The sequence below is a fragment of the Leopardus geoffroyi genome, chromosome C3, assembly GCF_018350155.1.
Source record: "Leopardus geoffroyi isolate Oge1 chromosome C3, O.geoffroyi_Oge1_pat1.0, whole genome shotgun sequence".
NCBI classification, from domain to species: domain Eukaryota; kingdom Metazoa; phylum Chordata; class Mammalia; order Carnivora; family Felidae; genus Leopardus; species Leopardus geoffroyi.
The window spans coordinates 49,995,419-50,014,997 of record NC_059338.1 but is presented as its reverse complement, the minus strand read 5'-3'; the positions used below and the strand labels follow the sequence as shown (position 1 = coordinate 50,014,997).

At 41.3% G+C, this 19,579-nt stretch overlaps 1 long non-coding RNA gene across 1 annotated transcript in view; it reads right to left on the bottom strand.

Annotated features, from left to right (window-relative positions):
* Positions 1-8,675: 8,675 nt before the first annotated feature.
* Positions 8,676-19,579, bottom strand: part of LOC123585029 — a 125,756-nt gene continuing 114,852 nt past the window's right edge. The window contains exons 5-6 of the long non-coding RNA XR_006705859.1: positions 9,587-9,706; positions 8,676-9,308 (exon numbers count right to left, since the gene is read on the bottom strand). This is a non-coding gene — a long non-coding RNA (uncharacterized LOC123585029). The remainder of the gene's footprint in view (positions 9,309-9,586; positions 9,707-19,579) is intronic.

The following is a 19,579-nucleotide window of genomic DNA, read 5'->3' as shown; positions in this document are numbered from 1 at the left end:
ACCCACAAATGTATGACCAACTAATCTTTGACAAAGCAGGAAAGAACATCCAATGGAATAAAGACAGTCCCTTCAACAAAAGGTGCTGTGAAAAATGGACAGTGACATGTAGAAAAATGAACCTGGATCACTGTCTTATACCATACACAAAAAGAAACTCAAAGTAGATGAAAGACCTAAATGTAAGACAGGAAGCCATCAGAATCCTCAAGGAGAAAGCAGGCAAAAACCTCTTTGACCTTGGCCACAGCAACTTCTTACTGAACACATCTCTGGAGGCAAGGGAAACCAAAGCAAAAATGAACTATTGGGACCTCATCAAAATAAAAAACTTCTGCACAGTGAAGGAAACAATCAGCAAAACTAAGAGGCAACCAATGGCATGGGAGAAGATAGCTGTAAATGACCTATCAGATAAAGGGTTAGTATCCAAAATCTATAAAGAACTTATCAAACTCAAACCCAGAACACAAATAATCCAGCGAAGAAACGGGCAAAACACATGAATAGACACTTCTTCAAAGAAGACATCTAGATGACCAATCGACACATGAAAAAATGCTCAACATCACTCATCATCAGGGAAACAGAAATGAAAACCATGATGAGCTACCAGCTCACACCTGTCAGAATGGCTAATATTAACAACTCAGGCAATAACAGATGTTGGCGAGGATGCGGAGAAAGAGGATTTCTTTTCCACTGCTGGTGGGAATGCAAACTGGTGCAGCCACTCTGGAAAACAGTGTGAAGGTTTCTCAAAAATTAAAAATACAACTACCCTACGACCCAGCAATTTCACTACTAGGTATTTTTCCAAGGGATGCAGGTATGCTGTTTCGGAGAGGCATATGAACCCCAACGTTTATAGCAACACTATTGACAATAGCCAAAGTATGGCAAGAGCCCAAATGTCCATCGATGGATTAATGGATAAAGATGTGGTACACATATTCAATGGAGTATTACTCGGCAATCAAAAAGAATGAAATCTTGCCATTTGCAACTATGTGGATGGAACTAGAGTGTATTATGCTAAGTGAAATTAGAAAAAGACAAATATCATATGACTTCACTCATATGAGACTTTAAGATACAAAACAGATGAACTTAAGGGAAGGGAAGCAAAAATAATATAAAATCAGGGACGGGGATAAAACATAAGAGACTCTTAAAAATAGAGAACAGAGGGTTGCTGGAGGGGTTATGGAAGGGAAGATGGGCTAAATGGATAAGGGGATTAATGAATCTACTCCTGAAATCATTGTTGCACTATATGCTAACTTGAATGTAAATTAAAAAATAAATTCTTTTAAGAAATAAATAAATAAAAATTTACATGAATGCCTGCTATATAGTTACCAGTGTGCTAGGCACAGGGTTGCAATGATGACTGATATATAGTCAAATAGGAGAGAGAGATGGGTACTTATAATTTCAAAATAATGAGCTGTTTGGGCAAGACGGTAAGAACAAGACAGCATGATTGACAAAAGGGGATGATATGTTCTAGTTGATGGAGAAGGTGCAGTGGGAAGATAGTGTTAGTGGAAGGATAGGAGAAGCACACAAAAAGTCAATGGTCACTCTTTAGTTATGACATATAACTGGCTTGAAACAGAAGAAGGAATTGTGTAGGCACAAACTAAGTGAGTGACTGGTTCTTGATGAACAAATTCCTAAATAATGATTACAGTTATTTCATTGGTATTTCTTGACTATCTGATTTACTTTCCTAAAACATAAGAGCGACATTAGAATGACTTCTTCCATGGGACTTGATTTATTGAGTTTGATGATACTTGTGGTAAATTTTTCACTGTAATTTTCCCCTTCTAGCTTTTCCTAACATAATATTTACCTGAAAGAAATTGCAAAAAAAGATGTAATCACCTTGACTCAAGGCATGATACCCTTGATTTCCTGTCCTTTTATCTCTCCTGTAACGCTGCTCTGACCACAAATACCAGGAACTCTGAAGCAAACAAACACGGTGATGTTTGTGGGACATGTTCTTCTTGCAAGGTCTAAATGCAACTTCCTACATCTGGCCTGAAACATGATTCTTGCTGTTTACTTCTTCTTGTATTTCCCATGACAACTAAGATTCCAGTTTGATTTTAGACCAAACTGCATTAGACCATCTACAATGGGGAGTTCATACGAGAAACAAGGGTAATCTCTCTGTAGCCAGAGATCCATTCATTTTAGAGTGAGGCAAGGGTAAAATCAGAGCCACAGGTTAAAAGCCCCATGCCCATAATTTTCTCCTTTATTCGCTTTTTCTGTGATGCACTTGGAGACATGCTCATGCACTGATGAACAATTGTATTCTGCATTTTGCATTCTGCTTTGTTTGTGGAGACCTGGAGAGATTTGTGGACACTGGGATAAATTATGTGAGGTGATGTGACTATTCTTTACTGTTCTGGGTGATGAGAGCTGGTAGCCCATGGACATCTAGAGAAATTATTTTCAGAAAATGAGCAGTGGTGGTGGATCATGTGATGAACTCTGGGCACAGAAATAAATTATGGTCTGAAACAGCCTGGACATTCGTTATTCCTGATGGAGCTAGGCCCTCATTTGGGTTTGGAGATTGTTGTGATGTATGTACCTCAAGCAGAAAATTCCTCAACCCTTTGTTACAAAATGAACTCACGAGCTGCAGGTAAGGTATGAGCCACTGATCATCCAAAATTTGAGAGCTGTTTTCCTTGCTCTCATTTCCATATTTACAATATACTGGAGAAGGGTTCTGAAAATTAACCCCTTCACTGATCATTAAGCCATAGTAAACTCTTAGACTGCATTACAGGAATTTTAGAGTCCCTCTAAATTCATGAATCCAGTTATGCACAAAAATTTCTCACAAGGATAATTTGAGGGGCTTTTCTTTCAAGGGACATAATAAAAACAACAGATCTTATCTTTCATTGGATAAAGCCATTAAAAAATTGAGCATTTCATTTGGCGCCATGGTAGCTGCATAATGAACCAATTAGAAGATGTCCTGTCTTGATTACATGATAAAAGCCTAGATAATTCTCTGATGTTGACTTTTCATGAATCGTGGCTTCCATCACAGAAAAGCTATTTAAAATATCCAAAATAGAAAGTTTCCGTTTTCTGGCACAGAACAACATCCTTTTCTTTCTTCCTTTCCTGATTACAACAATCTCAAGGCATAGCACATTTTATTTCTATCAATTTGGATTTCATTTCTGGCCTCATGCCCACTGGGCCTGGTTATGTTAAGGGCATTTTGGAATGTGTTAAGCGGCAGGTGTAATCACTTGCATTTTTATACCTCTGAGCATGGTTCAGAAGGGATCCCCAGCATCAGTCTCCTGGATCCTTGGCCCAGGGTTGTGGTATGGCAGGATGTGACTGGCTTGCTCAATAAAGGTCACCTAGCTCTGTATAACTTTGTGTCAGGAGATTCTTAGATGCCAATTTTGACTTAAGAATTTAGCTTTAGGAAATGAGTTGATTTCGTTTTCTGATGTTCTGCTAAAGCTGCCATCCTGAGTCTCTAATATGTTAAAGCAGTGCCTAATAGTCAGCAGAAGGACCACTGTCAGCATCCAACTGTTGTGTCTAATAGGGAAAGCTGGATACTCTCTGCCTGTGGACTCTGTGTCACTTGGGAGGCTTGCCTGACTGCTTCTTTTCCAATTCAAACATGTACCTTATAATGTTTTCCTTGGGAGCCGAAAACAACAGTGAATGAGCAAATCCTCTATTGGGGCTGAGTGAATGGCAAACCTCATAAAGAAAAAGATGATATGAGCCTTATATGGAACACCTAACTCTGAGCTGACTGCTAGCATACTGGGGTGTGTGATCTCTAGAAGCATCTTCCCCTAGCTTATCTGGGAGTACCCATGACCTGGGGCTGGCTTATCAGTCAGTCCTACTGTGACCTCATAGAGATCACTGATAGCTAATGTTAAATACCTAGGTGGTACCCACAGCAATTTGGCCTCAGTGGCCAAGGACTCGACTAGAATGGTGTGATTCACTACCTAAGCTCATGGCAGTGAGCTTAGGAAGTAGCTAAAATCACAGGGAGCATGTACAACAGCGTGGGAAAGAGTTGTAGAGCAAGATGCACAGGATTTGGGTTTTGACTACAGTATTTACCATCTGGGTGACCTAAGGCAAGCCTTCCTAATGTTTGATTTTCTCATCCATCCAATCACTTGTTTGACAAATACACATTTACCAACTACTCAGTGTGATGTGCTACAGTAGTGACCAGGAAGCAAGAACAAAGTTGCACAGAGCCTGCAGTCTAGTTGGGGGAGACAATGAACAAAATAAATAGGCAAAACAAAATATGTTTGGTAAGAATGATATTGGAATAAAGCAATACCTATTTCTTAGAATTGCTATGCAGATTATATGAAATAATATCTGGCCCTAAACAAGCTCTAATATTACAAGAGACACTATCATTAGCAAAGTACTGATAGGAAACAAATTATTTCTGATTGAAGTCCATCTTCTCTAACAAGTTTATAATCTATTAAATTGGGGGAAGCAAGAGTCCAAAAGGACCAAACAGATCACACAAAATATGACCTATATAGGATCACTACTCTGTCCTAGGCTCTCACAACCTTCCTCTTTCTCTCTTTCCATGAACTTGAAGATTCAGGTCTTCTTGAAACCTGCCATAACCCACCCAGGACAAGACAAAGGTTCCTCTTCTCTGCCACTGATGGCTAAGTAGAATGGAGTCTCCTCTTACAACATGATGGATAACAAGCTTTGCATCCTTTTCATTTAATCTGTTTTTCTGCTATTTCCATATAAAATCAGTTATTTAATAATAATTACAAAAATTAATAAACTTGGGGAACTTACAAGGCCTCCAGCAGCATTGTCCCCGATCTGTGTTTCTGACTTCAGAGGTACTCAGGGACTGAACAACCCCAATCCTATTCTTTTTCCTCAACACCCTACCCTCTTTCTCCTTCCATTTTCCGGGTCCCTTAGACCTTTGCTACTCAAACTATGGTCCATGGACCAGGAACACCAGCATTATCTGAGAGCTTGTTAAAGATTCAGAGCCTCACAAAGTATGGAAAGAGCCCAAATGTCCACTGACTGATGAATGGATAAAGAAGATGTGGAGATATATAAACACATAGAGATATAGATAGATAGACAGATATAGATATATATAGATATCTATACACATCTACACACACACACACACACACACACACACACACACACGCACGCACAGTGGAACTATTCTAGTGTCCCTTTGTCTTAGTAAATTGCAGGATTTCCCATCTCAGGATGTCCCTTGTTCCATGTTTCATATGGGAAGAATCACCTCACAGTATAAACTCACAGGAAATCCAGGCATCAGAGAAGCCAGAAGCCTAGCAAGGCACAACTGTGTACAGAGTACTACTCGGGGTTCAAAAAGAAAGAAATCTTGCCATTTGCAACAATGTGGATGGAACTAGAGTGTATTATGCTAAGTGAAATATATCAGAGAAAGACAAATATCATGATTTCATCTATATGTGGAGTTTAAGAAACAAAACAGATGAACATAGGGGAAAGGAAGCAAAAATAAGATAAAAACAGAGAAGGGAGACAAACTATAAGAGACTCTTAATTATAGAGAATAAACTGAGAGTTCCTGGCAGGGTGGTGGGTGGGGGATGGACTAAATGGGTGACTGGTATTAAGAAGGGCACTTGTTGGGATGAGCACTGGGCATTATATGTAAGTAATGAATCACCAGATTCTATTCCTGAAATCATTATTACACTATATGTTAACTAATGTGGATTTAAATTTTAAAAAATTCAGAGGCTCAGAGCTGCTAAATAAAAATTCTCATTTTAACAAGGTCCTCTGGAGATTTGTATGCACACTGACATTCAAGGAGCACTGCTAGGTTTCTCTGTCTTGCAGAGTGAAGACAGGATAGCAGGTGTCAAAAAATGATTATGATGATAATAGTAAAAACAATCACAGCATGACTACTACTACTGCTACTAACAACAACAACAGGATTTACTGAGAGTGTACTACTTGAAAGGACCACACTATGGGCTTTCTGTTCATTAGCTCCTTTAACTACTACCTATTCTAGTGTCCTTTTGTCTTAGTAAATTGCAGGATTTCCCATCTCAGGATGTCCCTTGTTCCATGTTTCATATGGGAAGAATCACCTCACAGCATAACCTCGCAGGAAATCCAGGCATCAGAGAAGCCAGAAGCCTAGCAAGGCACAATGTCCACACAAATTGCAATGGGGAGAGCTTTCAGAGTGACCAGAAAAGCAGGCAGCCATGGGGAGAGTCACCAGAACTAGGGTGTGAGAGCAGGGCCAAACAGGAAGGACAGAGGAAGCTAGGCTCTGGGAACAAGCAAAGGATTGCTAGAGAGGCAGCCTGTTCCAGGTCCACTGCCATTACTATCCCTTACCCTTCTGAGTCCATCTCAAGAAAGCTCAACCTTCTACCTACAAGATAATAACATCTAGATACACACACACCCCACCCTGATTGCAAGTATTTAGACAGAGTCAAAGAAGGGCAGGAAACAAACAGCTCCTTCTGACTGAGATGGGACTAGACTGCAGATCCAGATCCAGATACATGTACCAGCCCTGTAACGATAAAAGCCCCAGGGATTGTGGGATGCTGCAGGAGACTGTGATTGAGCAGATAACTAGGGCCATAATATGAGGAAGCCACGGTTGTATTTCAGGCTTCACATGCATCAGACTGTGGTGGTCCACATCCACAGACACATCCTTGAAAGTCGCTTCACTGTCCTAAAACCAAGAATACCTGGGGACAGAAGAACTGAGTGGGAAAGTGGCCACAAATGGGCACAAGTGCTCCCCAATACTGTGTATGTCCTACCCCTGAGGGCCAGCAGTATTTTCTTCCTATATGAAAGACAATCAAATTAGATCACAGGCTCCCTGAAGTTGGGGAGTAAATATTCTTTCATCTCAGCAGGACCTGGTACAATGACTAACGCATCACAGAAAATGAGTGTCTGATCATTAAACAGGAGAAACAAACTCTCATTTCTGGACTAAGCTGGGTAAAAGGGTTAACTTTGCAATGCCTATACCTAAGTCTCTTTTTACTCAAGATTTTCCCACTGTTCAAATAAAGAAAAATGAAGGGCAAAGAGGACATTATCTCTACCTCCTTGGATCTTGAAAGCTGTTTTCCTACTGCTGTTAGAGCCCTACACAATTGACACGACTATGTCATATATGTATGTTAACTCCTCTTTATACTGTAAGCTCATTATGAGGAAGGACAAGCTTGATCTTCCTTACATCCCATCACATACAGGACAATGTCTAGAACAAAACAGAGACCCAGCAAGTAACTGTTGAAGTGGAATTGACTTTGAATCCTGGACCCTCTGACTAGCTTGAACCTAAAGGCCAGCTGTGATAAACTCCACTCTAGATTACATCTCTTCTCAAGACATTGTCTTCTAGATCATTGATCTCTGCTCATAGATATGAATGGGTTTCAGCAACATCTAATATCAGGACTGTTGCTGGGAGTGAAACCTACACTCATCTGGGCCATCAATCACGATCTCATATGCTTAAACCAAATGATGTATTGATCCTGACTGCCTGGAAATACACTTGACAAGGACTAGGTGACATTTCAAAGGAGGGACAAGATATTTTCAAGTCAATTAGAAGCATCAGAATATTCAATGCACAGAGGAGGAGCTTACCTCAAAGGAGCAGCCCCTGAGAATGTGAATTAAACCCCCTCTGATACACCAAATCCTCCAGTACCCTCCAACATCTAAGAGATATGGTTGCCTGCCCCATCACACATGCCACCATAAAGGTCCATGGGTTTCTGCACCAGATCTATAAAATGCAAAGTGGTTGCAATTGTCAGGAAAAATGTAGAGAATATTCACTCACATGGAATCCCAATCTAAGCACCTAAAAATCTTAGGTTTGGAAGATGGTTGCTTTGACTTGATAAATAAAACATAATCCCTTCTGTTTCTAAAGCACTCTGTACTTCTCAGACAACTTTAGTCTCTCATTTAATCTCAGTGGCACCTACTATAATCCTGTAAGAAAGACCAGGCTATCATAATTATGCTCAGATGAGAGGTGAGGAAATTGGAGTCTAAAAAGATATACTGACTTGGTCAAATTCACCCGATTAGATAGTGTCTGACTTTCAACTAGAATCAGACTATCCCAGGGATCTTTCCATTTAACCTTACAAGCTTCAACTCTGACTAGGGTAGGGGAAGAAAGCTTTAGGAAAGGCAAGATATTCCAGGGGATTTCAATTCTGTACATGAGTTTAAAACAAGGGATTGGAAGGGTCATTCATTAGGTCTGCCTGTAGCTTTAATGCCAGACTTACAGTGAGGTAGACAGAGTCCTGCCCTAGAAAGGAGGAGAACTCCTGAGCCTGGATTTCCAAAGACAAGTCAATTACCCAGCGGCCGATTCAGGCTTTACTGAGCCTAAAGCTTATAAATTTGGGAATTTATGTTTTAGAAAAGAATATAAAATGACAAACTCAAAGTTAAGTGTGAAAGTAAATATCTGTTTAGAATGAGAAAATAAATCACAATAAAGCATATATTTTTAAAAGCTGACAAATACCACAAATAGCAAAAGTTTTCAGATTTTAAAAAGTAAACTAATACTATTATTAATTTCTTGACAAATCTCTGCATTGCTTCTCTTTTCATACATTATTAAATGCAAAATCACCTCTTCATATGGCAGTTGTAAGTTTCTATAGAGAGAACAGGAAGACAATTTAATCTTTCCTCTACATAGTTGGTGAGCATTTATTAATAATTTATAGAAGTTTCTTCAAGCTTCATACTTGTAATTAGCAATGCCGTGTACATTTTTAGTATTGTTGGAAAACTTGGGAAAACTTCTGCCAAGTTTCTCTCATATGTGAATATGTGAGCTGAAAGATTTAAAAGATTTTTCCATAGACTAGCTTCTAACTGTCCATTTCAAAACTTGTTTCTCCTCTACTAACTACACACACCCAGTACCAGGCAAAACAGCACATCTTCATATCATGATAGGACTTCCAGGCCTACAACTCTGGAGGCTGGCGATGGCACAGCAGGTGGCAAAAATATTCCTGGCAGCCATTCCTATACTGGGGCAGCTGGCAATAACATAACTATGCGTGGAACCTATATTATCATACCCACTAAACACAAACGAGATGGCTCGCCGCAGCTTCTCCTTAACGGAATTCCAAAATGCCCACAGACATTGCAACATCTCCCTGCACAAGGGAAGCGAAACAGAGGGGAACTTGGAGTTGAAAGAGACAGCAATCTTAAGCAACTGCACTAAAAACATAAACAAAACAAAAACAAAAACTTTTCTATTCAAAACGTGTAATCACATGAATATGTTACCAAGGTCTCTCCCAGATCCTTTGAAAGGGTCTCTGCTAGAGAGACACTCTGCAAATGTCCCTTTTGCCCACTGGTGTTCTTGCCTATCCATCAGAGGAGGCAGCCACTCATTTCTACTCGTTTAAGAAGATGTAGGACTGACCTGGATTAGAGATGACTTCACAGGGACTAAAGGGGTTCTTACATCCTGGTCCACAATGTCTGGTATCTGCCACACCCATCCTCAGCTGGAGGTGCAGGATCAAATGGGATCAGCTGAATACTGTGTGGGGTACAGAAAGCACTTAGAACTGCTTGAAGACAGAACAAATTAAACACAAGTCAAACACAAAGAATACAAAAAGGTTGTTTTGTAGACTCCCTGGAGTCTGCTATTAAGCCTTCTCCGCTCTGGTACTGAAAGGCTGGTCAATTAATCCCACCGCACCCTGGCATCCTGGCTTCCATGTCTCTCCAGTGTCCAGGCTTTAACGCAGAGCTGGATAATGGCTCTCTCCTCCCTGCAACCAGGCCAGGCAGCCTCATGGCGCTTTACTCCAACAAATCTCCGACAGCGCCAGTAACTGCTGCCACTCACTGCTTCTTTAAGGGTCTTAACAAAACTTGCTTAATCCTCCTGGCATGGAACCCAGCTGCAGCGGGGCAGGTTTTATGGAGTGTGTAATCACAGGATTTTGTACCCATCGTTACAGGGCTCCAGCTTCCTTAGCGTGACGTGTGCCACCCCCACTGCCCTGTGCACTGCAGGGCAGTCTCTAGCACTGCTCTGCTCTGCTCCTCTCCCTACCGCTGCTGCGCAGTGTGGACTGAGTTTTGTGTTATTCTGTGCAGAGTGCAGAACAGGGAAGGAGAGGGAAAGGGAAATAAACAGGGAAGGAAGACAGATGTCGAAAAGACAAAGGCAGAGATAAAGTGAAGAAAAAGTTAGAGAAAACTGTATCGAGTCCCTAAGGAAATCAGATGGAGATGTTCTTTTAGCTCAGCCAAAGGAAAGAGTGAGCTTGTGTTTTTAAGCCCGCAGGCTGTTGGCAAGGAAAATAAACCTCCTAACAGACCCTGAATCTGATGGTAGCAAGGAGGAAAGGATAGGAAAGTGAGGACAGTTGAGTGGGAGAGTTGGGAGAGACCCCTAAAGATCCTAGAAGAATACTTTGAAAGCAGAGTGTTGTTTTACTCAGGAACACTTGGCACTGACTTCAGCCATTGACTTTTCCATTACAGGTTGTGGATCAGTGAAATAAACCAGCATTTACATTAATGTAGAGATCAAATGGATGAATCCTGAGTGTACTGTAGCCTGGGGAGGTAGGAACTTCATGGCATGCCAAACTCAATGGTTATTATTGTCACAGATATCATCAACAATACCACTTTCATCATTATTGCTCTTTTAGATGAGAAAACTCTTCAAGAATAGGCTCCTGTAATTCCAACTTCCCTCCCCACCTTGTGTCTTCTGCTTTAACAGACCCCAGGGCACAGCAGCACAGACATCTTCCCCTTGTAGCTCTCCATGCTCTCCCCTTGCCCTTCAAAGTTCTTCCATACATGTGATTGTGTAGATTCTGGTGTGACATCAAACCATGGAGTTGTAGGCAGAAACAAGAGAAAAGGACAAAGAGAAAAGACCAAGAAAGAAGCAACAGAATTTAAACATAGAATTGCCTGAAACGTACAAGCACTGTTTATCTAGGTCCTCAGAAACCATATGCAGATCACATGCAAATGAACCCATGGCCCTCTTAACTAATTTGCTACACCTGGATGTGGCTCTTGGGGAAAACCTAATGGAGACACCTGCTATGAACACTGAAGGAATAGTCCCCTTGGTAGTATTTCACCCCTTCTGTTTCTGCTACCAATTTTAACTAGGGGAAGTAATGAGCTGGTGCAAAACAATAACTAAGAGCTGGGGGGGGAAATGTAACCATTGAATTTCATTCAAACTGTCATTATTTTGTGCTGAGAAATTACCAGAGGGCATCGACCTACCCATCAAACCTCAAAATGCAAAACACACTTCACATCCTATGCAAGGGACTTAAGGCAAATTAGAGGTACCAGTGTTTCCAGGCTCTCCCTTTCGTGATGGGAGAGAATGGGCCCTGTTTCTGCTGTCTGGGATAGGGGAAGGGAGTGTCAGCCTTCATCTCCCAGCTAGCTCCCAGCAGTCAGCAGGGGGGCCAGGGGAAACAGTTGGACCAAGCCGGCTTCTTGTTTGGAACTTTCTCTGATCTTGGACTGAGCGACAGGTCTGTGATGTTCCCACACTGCGGTAGGAGAAAGCAAATTATGCTCCCTCCTTCATCTGCCTGCCCCACGCTGGAGGGGCTGCTATCAGGGTCTTCTGCACTAACTTCCCAGCTGAGCCCTGTCCTTGAAGTCTCCCACCCACCTGGCTCCTGCGGAGAGGTTGGTCTTTTAGGCTGAGGATGATTCAGGACCAGACAGTCTCAAATTTCCCAAAGATTCAAATGAAGAAGGGGGAGCAGGGATGAAAAGGAGGAATACATGTACAGCAAAGGGGACACTTAATAGGTACTTGAAAGAGGCTTTTGCAACATTAATACATTTTTCATCCTCTAAACATGACTTCCTATATGTGTGGACCATGTAAGATTTGGGGTCCATTTCCCAGAACAGAAAATGGGAAAACATGTTTGTGTGTGTGTGGTCACAGGAACACTATCCTCAAGTCCCCAGGCGGCAGTCTTATGGGAACTCACGGGGTTCACTTCTCTATCTCAATCTGTATCAGGGTTCAAAGAAGCAGAACCACTAGGATTGTTGATAGGCAGGCAGACACACAGAGAGAGGGACAGACAGGTTTAGTACAGGGATTGGACTTTATGCAACCAGAAACCTGGTTAAATAGGTTTCTTCTATCTTCACAGCTGATGCTAGAGCTTGGAGACCGTGGGGCGGGCAGGCAGTCAGGAGGGTGGGGGAAAGTAAGAACCAGCAGGAACTCAGAAACCACAGGATGGGCTGCCTCCTGCCTCTGGCCTTGGTGATGTGGCTCTCCTAAAGCCAGGCTCCTTTATCACGGAACCAAATACACACATCTGGCCTTAGAGTCAGGGAGACTGGAAGATCCAGAAGAGGGTGCGGCACCTGTAGGCCCAGTGGCTCCTTGGAGCTAACAACGGACAGGAGCTACACAATGGCCGCTGCTTCACTTGCACCCCCCAATTCTCACTCATGAATCTTGCCTGTGGCTTACCTTTGCAAGAAACTTACAGGAAAGGGAGTTCTAGGAAATATAGTTCGACCTGCCCAAGTCTACACATTGCAAAGCCACCACACCATCTAAAGTCTCTCTCTTGGCAACGATTAGGCTCCAGGCTTAGCTTCTGCCAGCAGACTGGGTCTTGTCACAAGCAGGAGTTCTAGGCTTGCAGCACTGGCCCCTAAAAGGGCTGGAGGAAGGACACAAGCACATCTGAGCGACCGAGTTTACAGAGTCACCTAAACATGCCAAGGGCCAGAGATGGAGAGGGGAGCCTGGCCTGACACAGCCTTCACTCCTCTCCTTCCCCAGCCCCAGGGCACTTGCACCAGTGAAGTGACTATATACTGCCATCTTGCCAACCTCACTGGCAGATGTTGTGGTCTCCTCCTGGGCTGGGGACTTGTTCATCATTCAACTCTGACTGCTAGAGAAAGAGGCTACAGATTTTCTGGAAGACACAAACAGGAAGGCTCTCTTCATCCCTAATTTTCACTTTGATAGTGGGTTTCAATGCAAGGACTTGCAATCAGCTGGGTTCTACTAGTGCTACTGTGGAAACGAAGGAAAATTGCCTGGGGTTGGATAAAAAGGAGCTAGATGTTCCGGCCCCATGTTGGCATGCACAGAGATTATTAAACTCATTAACTGAACTAGGGCTTTGCCAGGACCCCAGGCAAGTGTGTGGGACTGAGCACACGCATGACTCATAAGAGAATGAGTGCATCCAAAAGGTGACAGTGATGGTTGGAGAAGAGGTGGGTAGCTAATCCCTGACACTCCTTTCAGTGAGGCAGGGCTCAGAAATGCCCCCTTTCCTGGACAGCCCTGTGGGAATGTCAGCCACTCAATCCTAGAGAGGCCTGTTTCAGCACAACAGACATGCACCCCCGTGCTGATGCTCAATCTAACTTACCAGATGGCATTGAAAAGTCACAGCTTCCGTTTATCTTACCCTGACAAGGTTGCAGAAGGGTAGAAATGAAACACTTCTTCCAAGTGAAATAGTGTCTGTTCTGGCCCCGGGAGGCTTCCTTCCAACACGAAAGTGCGGAGGCTTGCATGTGCATGTGTGCACGTGTCTGTGTGCTGTGTGAGCAGGAGGCTGGGGCAGGGATGGGAGAAAGTGTGATCCCAAAACCCTACTCTCTTCTTGTGTCCTTGAAAACTCTAACGCTGAAAACCAAATAGCCTAGGTCACAGAACGGGCACACAGACCAGTCTTCACATGCATCAGGTAAAAAACAAATTAAATGTACAAGTAGTTAATTCAAAATCAGTCTTCACAGTCTAGAATGTCAGCAGTGTATCTTAATCAGGGGCATCAAGAAAGTCAAGCAGCCAGGACAAAGATGGCCCCAGGTTGGAGCTCTGTTCTCACTGATACAGTACCTTCAATTATCAAGTCGTGGTACACTGCTGTAAATTAGGAGTTGCTCTGCAAAAGCAGTTCAGGGGAGCTGGTCAAGATCATCAGAGATGCTGGAGCTAAAAGTGATACTAGGAGAGACTAAGAAATCAGTGAACTGTGGCAGAAGAGGCAGTGAGAGGTACAGAAAGCACAACTAGCTTAGTCTCTACTTCCAGGGAATGACAGGACAGATCCCTAGCCTCGGCTTCCTCACCTGTAATATCGAGATAACCTATCTCTATCCCAGGGTTTCTCCCCAAATAACTAAGAAAGTATGCATAAACATGTATACCCGATTTAAAAAAATAAAGCTAATATTTGAGACCTTCCAAATGTCCATAATAGCTCTCATTCTATTCATTAGTTATTTGATTCTTTGAATGTTTCATTTTACATATGAGGAAACTGAATCTCAACAGGTTAAGAATCCTGTCCAAAGTCACACCAATAATAAACAGAAAGGCTAAGATTTCAAGTCAGGCTGCTGACATCAGAGACCACCTGTTCATCTTCTTCCATTCTGCTTGCCTTTCAATGCCATGATTGGCCATAGTCAACCAAAACCATTTCCCCATTCACACTTCTGGGTTCAGGCTTTCTCAGCTCTGGGACTTTGCAGAAATGTAAGTAGAGTAAGTTTGATATTCACATCACAGTGTTATGAAAGCTGCATCTCTGTTGTAGTTTACCTGAGCCTGGATTTCAAAACTTTTGCCTGCCACAACCTGCTCTTTAACCTTCAATTCTGGACTCTATATGTGCCTCTTGGAAGAATAAGTTCTTAATTATATTCTTGCCTGAGACCTCCTAGACATTCTTCCAGGGGCAGAATCTACTAACACTGACCCATAAGTCTTTCTGAGACTCAGCCTTGCCTCTTAGGGTAGCTAACATCTTGTTTCTTCCAATACCATAGATAAATGCATTCTGGGTCATGCATTCTTTGTGTCTGGCCCAGCAAAAACATTAGAGCCTCTGTACTGGGCTTGGTCCCAGTATAAGAAATCCTACTCCTTCTTCTTGATATTCCATGTAGACTGGCAGGGGAGGTATCCACTGAGCACCAAGCTTGAGCCACTGTGAAGAAAGCTGATCCTTGCATTGGTCAGGGCAGGAGGAGAATGTAGCCAAATTTTGGCATCATTAAACCGGTCAACCAGCTGCAAGACATTACCAGCTGCTGTGTTAATCATTAATGAGGCAGACAGTGCCTGTTGCCTGTGTAGTGAACCAAACATTATGACTTGGGTTTTCATTTCATTTAAAATTAACTCGCTGAAGGAAGAATCGGCCTCCAGCTTGTGAGAGACGGAGCTGTTGGCACCAAGAGGGGACTGGCAGGCCAGAAGCACAAAAGGAACATAAAGTCCTCACTGACATGATCCAACTGTTTGTATGCGGGCCGTGTCTTCTAATTCAATTCGATCTCAGCTCCTCAAACCTGCCGATCAAAATATTTCTGTGTTCCCAAGCAGAGCCTCCACGTGTCACAGCTCCTTTCCACTGTGGCATGTGCTGATGGCTCTCTAAATTACTTTTACTATGGCTTCAAAACTAGGCCAAGTGCGCCCACTTGGGAGCAGTCCCACTCTGTATTTTTGGGTTGTATTTTCTTATTCATAAAAAAGATAAGTGATTTTGAAAACTTTTTAACATGTTTAAACACACACAAAGGCAGAAAGAATAATAGAATGAACACCCACCCACATTTTCCTTCAGTAGCAATCGATATTTTACCAATCTTGTATCTATCTTCTCAGGTTTGTTATTTTTGCTTTCCCTGGAAAATTTTGAAGCAAATTAAAGACTTCACGCCATTCTGCCCCAATTCTTTAGTGTGGATTTCTGACTGATAAGAACATTACCTATCCATCTATGAATATATAACCACTATGCCATTATTAAACCTAAAAAAAACTATTTATTACCATGAAACAATGTAAATATATTCAAATCTCCTGGATTGTCTCAAATCTGTCAGTTTACAATTGGTTGTTCTATTCAGCATCTAAACATGGTCCACACGTTGCACTTGGTTATCAGGTTTTATTTTGTAACACTCCTCCCTTTTCTTCATTCTCATCCTTTTTCTCAGAACAGTTAGTAAAACTGGGTCAACAGTTCTCTAAAATGTCCTATATTCCAAATTTGGTTGATTGCTTCCTCATGGTGTTACTGAACTTGTTCTTCTATCCTCCGTATTTACTATAAACTGGAGGTTAAAGCTGGAGGTTTGATTAGATTCAGGTACATTTTTTTTTAATAAAAAGATTCAGAGTTGGTGCTGTATGCATCTTATTGCACCATATCATAAGGTATATAGTATTTGGGGTCCCATTTTCACTGATGCTAAGATTGAACAATGGAGTCAGTGGATTCTGCCATTATAATATTCTTCACTAACCTCTCTCCTAAAAATTGTGCATCACTTGATCAACGGATGACCCATTGTCTCATTAGAGGTTGCAAATGAGAATTTTAAATTCCATTAACGAATTCTGTAAAAAGGACCTGTCTTTACCAGCCACTGATTTTCCTGAATACAGTTCCTACAGGAAAGGCAAGATAACTGTGTAACTCTTTCCCATTTTTTAACCAATCTTCAGAGTAATGAACTGTGCCCTAGAAGTGCCCTAGAAGTGCCCAACACTGACCACTTTTTATTATCAATTTGAAGTCATGGGTTCTTATATGTTTCATGTGTTTCAACTAAATGTAGTTATTGTTCTTTTTAATGATCAACTTTTCCAATGGAGCCAGCTGGAAGTCTTCACAATTTGGCATCATTTTTCTTTTGACATGACCATTAGCTTTTTAAAAATATTTTTATTGTAGTATAATATATATGACCAAAATTTGCCACTTTTACCATTTTTAAATGTACAGTAGCATTAATTACATTTGCAATGTTGCACAATAATCACCACTATTTCCAACTTTTCCATTACTCCAAACAGAAACTCTGTACCCAGTAAATAATAATTCTTCATCCACACCCCCAGCCTCTAATAACCAATGTCTCTAGGAGTTTGACAATTCCAGATACTTCTTATAAATGAATCATACAATATTTGTCCTTCTGTGTCTGGTTTAGTTCACTGAACAACTTTTCCAAGATTCATCTATTTCCATCATGTATCCATCTATGTTCACTCATTTTTATGGTTTAATAATATTTCATTGTACGGACTACATTTTGTTTATCATCTATCAATGGACACTTGGAATTGTTTCCACCCTTTGGCTGTTGTAAATAATGTTGCAATAAACAATAGCACATCTTCATCTGTTTAAGCCACTGTGTTCGGATATATACCTAGGAGTGGAATTGCTAAGTTAATTCTATGTTTAACTTTTCTGAAGAACTGTTTAACTTTTTAAGCCAAACTGTTTTTCACAGCAGTTGAACCATTTTACCACCAGCAATGTACAAGGGTTCCAATTTCTCCACATTCTCATTGATGTGACCCATAAGTCTTTGATTGCTTGCCAGTTTTCTGGCATAACATGATGCTCAAAATAATCTTGTATATTTATCGCTCTAAACTTAGAGTCAGCCATTTCTCCAAGGATTCCTGGGTTCTTTGAATTAAAAATAGTATTTAGAGAACACAAACTAGGTACTAGGGGTGCTCATAGATGCCGGGTTATTGTTGCTTCTGAGTCATTTCAATGAACAGAGATCTTTACCCTACTGGTGCTCTTTTAATTCCCAGCTTTTTCAGCTGGCAAAAGTTCTTTAAGAATAAATTCAAATTCAGCACAAAGACCAAATGCAGGGCACTGCCAGTACAACTGGCCTCAAGGTAAAGATCAAATTAAGAGTGGCTACAAGACTTCTTGTTAAGAGTTCAGAAGGATTTGTGGCATTGTCTCAAACACCATCAACTAAACAAAAAAACCTTCTAAGGATCTTTTGGGCATTGTACTAAAGCACCCTAACTTGCAGCTCAAACTGGAAAGAGGTCTACCTCAAAGAGATTTATAGGTGCCTTTCTAAAATAGAAGTGAACCCCCAATAAGATTCATAGAATATTTATAAAGTTTTAAAGATAATTTTACTAAAAAGCAACACATGTTTGGACTAAAATGCACAGAAAGAAAGACTTGAATAGACATTTAAAGAAGGCTAAGAAAGTTATTCACTTGAAAAATTAGACCACTTCCTAAGGATACCTCAGAGATCATAGTCCAGATCCCAGAGGACAGAGCCAAAAGCTGCAGAGAACCAGTCTCAAAAAGCAGAACTGTGCCTTCATCATGAAATGTCCCATGGTCTCCAGAGCAGGGGGTACTATGGATATAAGCCCAACTGGATTTTATAATTGCTGTGGGCCACTGACAGCTATATGCCTTCCATTTCTCCCTTTTTAAATAGGAGTGATTAGTACAGTTACTGTATCACTGTCTTATTGTTTATGTTGGATGGGGGAGGAGGGAGCAGTAATTTTTCCTTCACACTGAAAAGAAGTGCGCTTGAGAAGCCCTATCCACATCTGGACTTGATAGAGATCATGAGATGCTGGAGTTGAGCCTGATGCCATAACTGGGAGGGACTTTTGTGGCCTTGGAAGGGAGGTTGTGGTGTAGTTTTCACATTGGAGGGAAGTGAATTATTGTGGCCAGAGGAAAGAATGGGATAGATGGTCTCCAGAATAGCTACCATCAATTCTTCCTCTCCTGTACACACATGCTATTCCACATTCTAAGTGGTGACATCTCGGTCAAACATGAGACTTGCTCTGAACAGGAGAATGCATCAGAAATTATGTTATAGGATTTACCAATCCAGACCTTAAGAGAACTTATAACTTCTACATCTTCTTTCTTGGAAACTAGGCACAGTATATGAAAAACCCAATTACCCTAGGGCCATCATTCTGTGAGGAAGCCAAAGTTAGCAACTTGGAGAGGCCTAAAAGAATGAGAGAAAGACCAGTCAGCTTCCAACTCTTCTGAAAAACTATACTGGTAAAAGAACTGCAATTCTGAGCACCAAATATATGAGTGAAGAAACCAATATGGCAATCTGAGGCCCAGCAGATACCACATGGAGCAGAGCTGCCCAACTAAGCTCAACCCAGATAGCAGAGTAAGAAAAATTCAAGTTGTTATCCTTTAAAGACCCTGCTTGTGGCACTCTGTCATGCAGCAATAGATAACTGAAATGCTGACTGAATTAACTCTTTATTTCGTTTATTTTTTTAATTTTTATTTCTAGCATATCTACTTGGTCCTTTTTTACAGATTCTATTCCTCCTTGAAATTCCCCCATTTATTTCTGCATGTTGTTCACCTTTGTTTTACTAGGTCTATTGACTATTTTAATGTTCTTTGATAATTTCAACATTCTGTTCATCTAAGGGTCTGTTTCTATTGATTCTTTTTCTCTTGATTATGTGTCATATGTTCTTGTTTCTTCCATTGACCGTAATTTTTTACCATGCCAGACACTGTGTGTTGAAAACAAAATGTACTAGAAAAATATTTGTTCC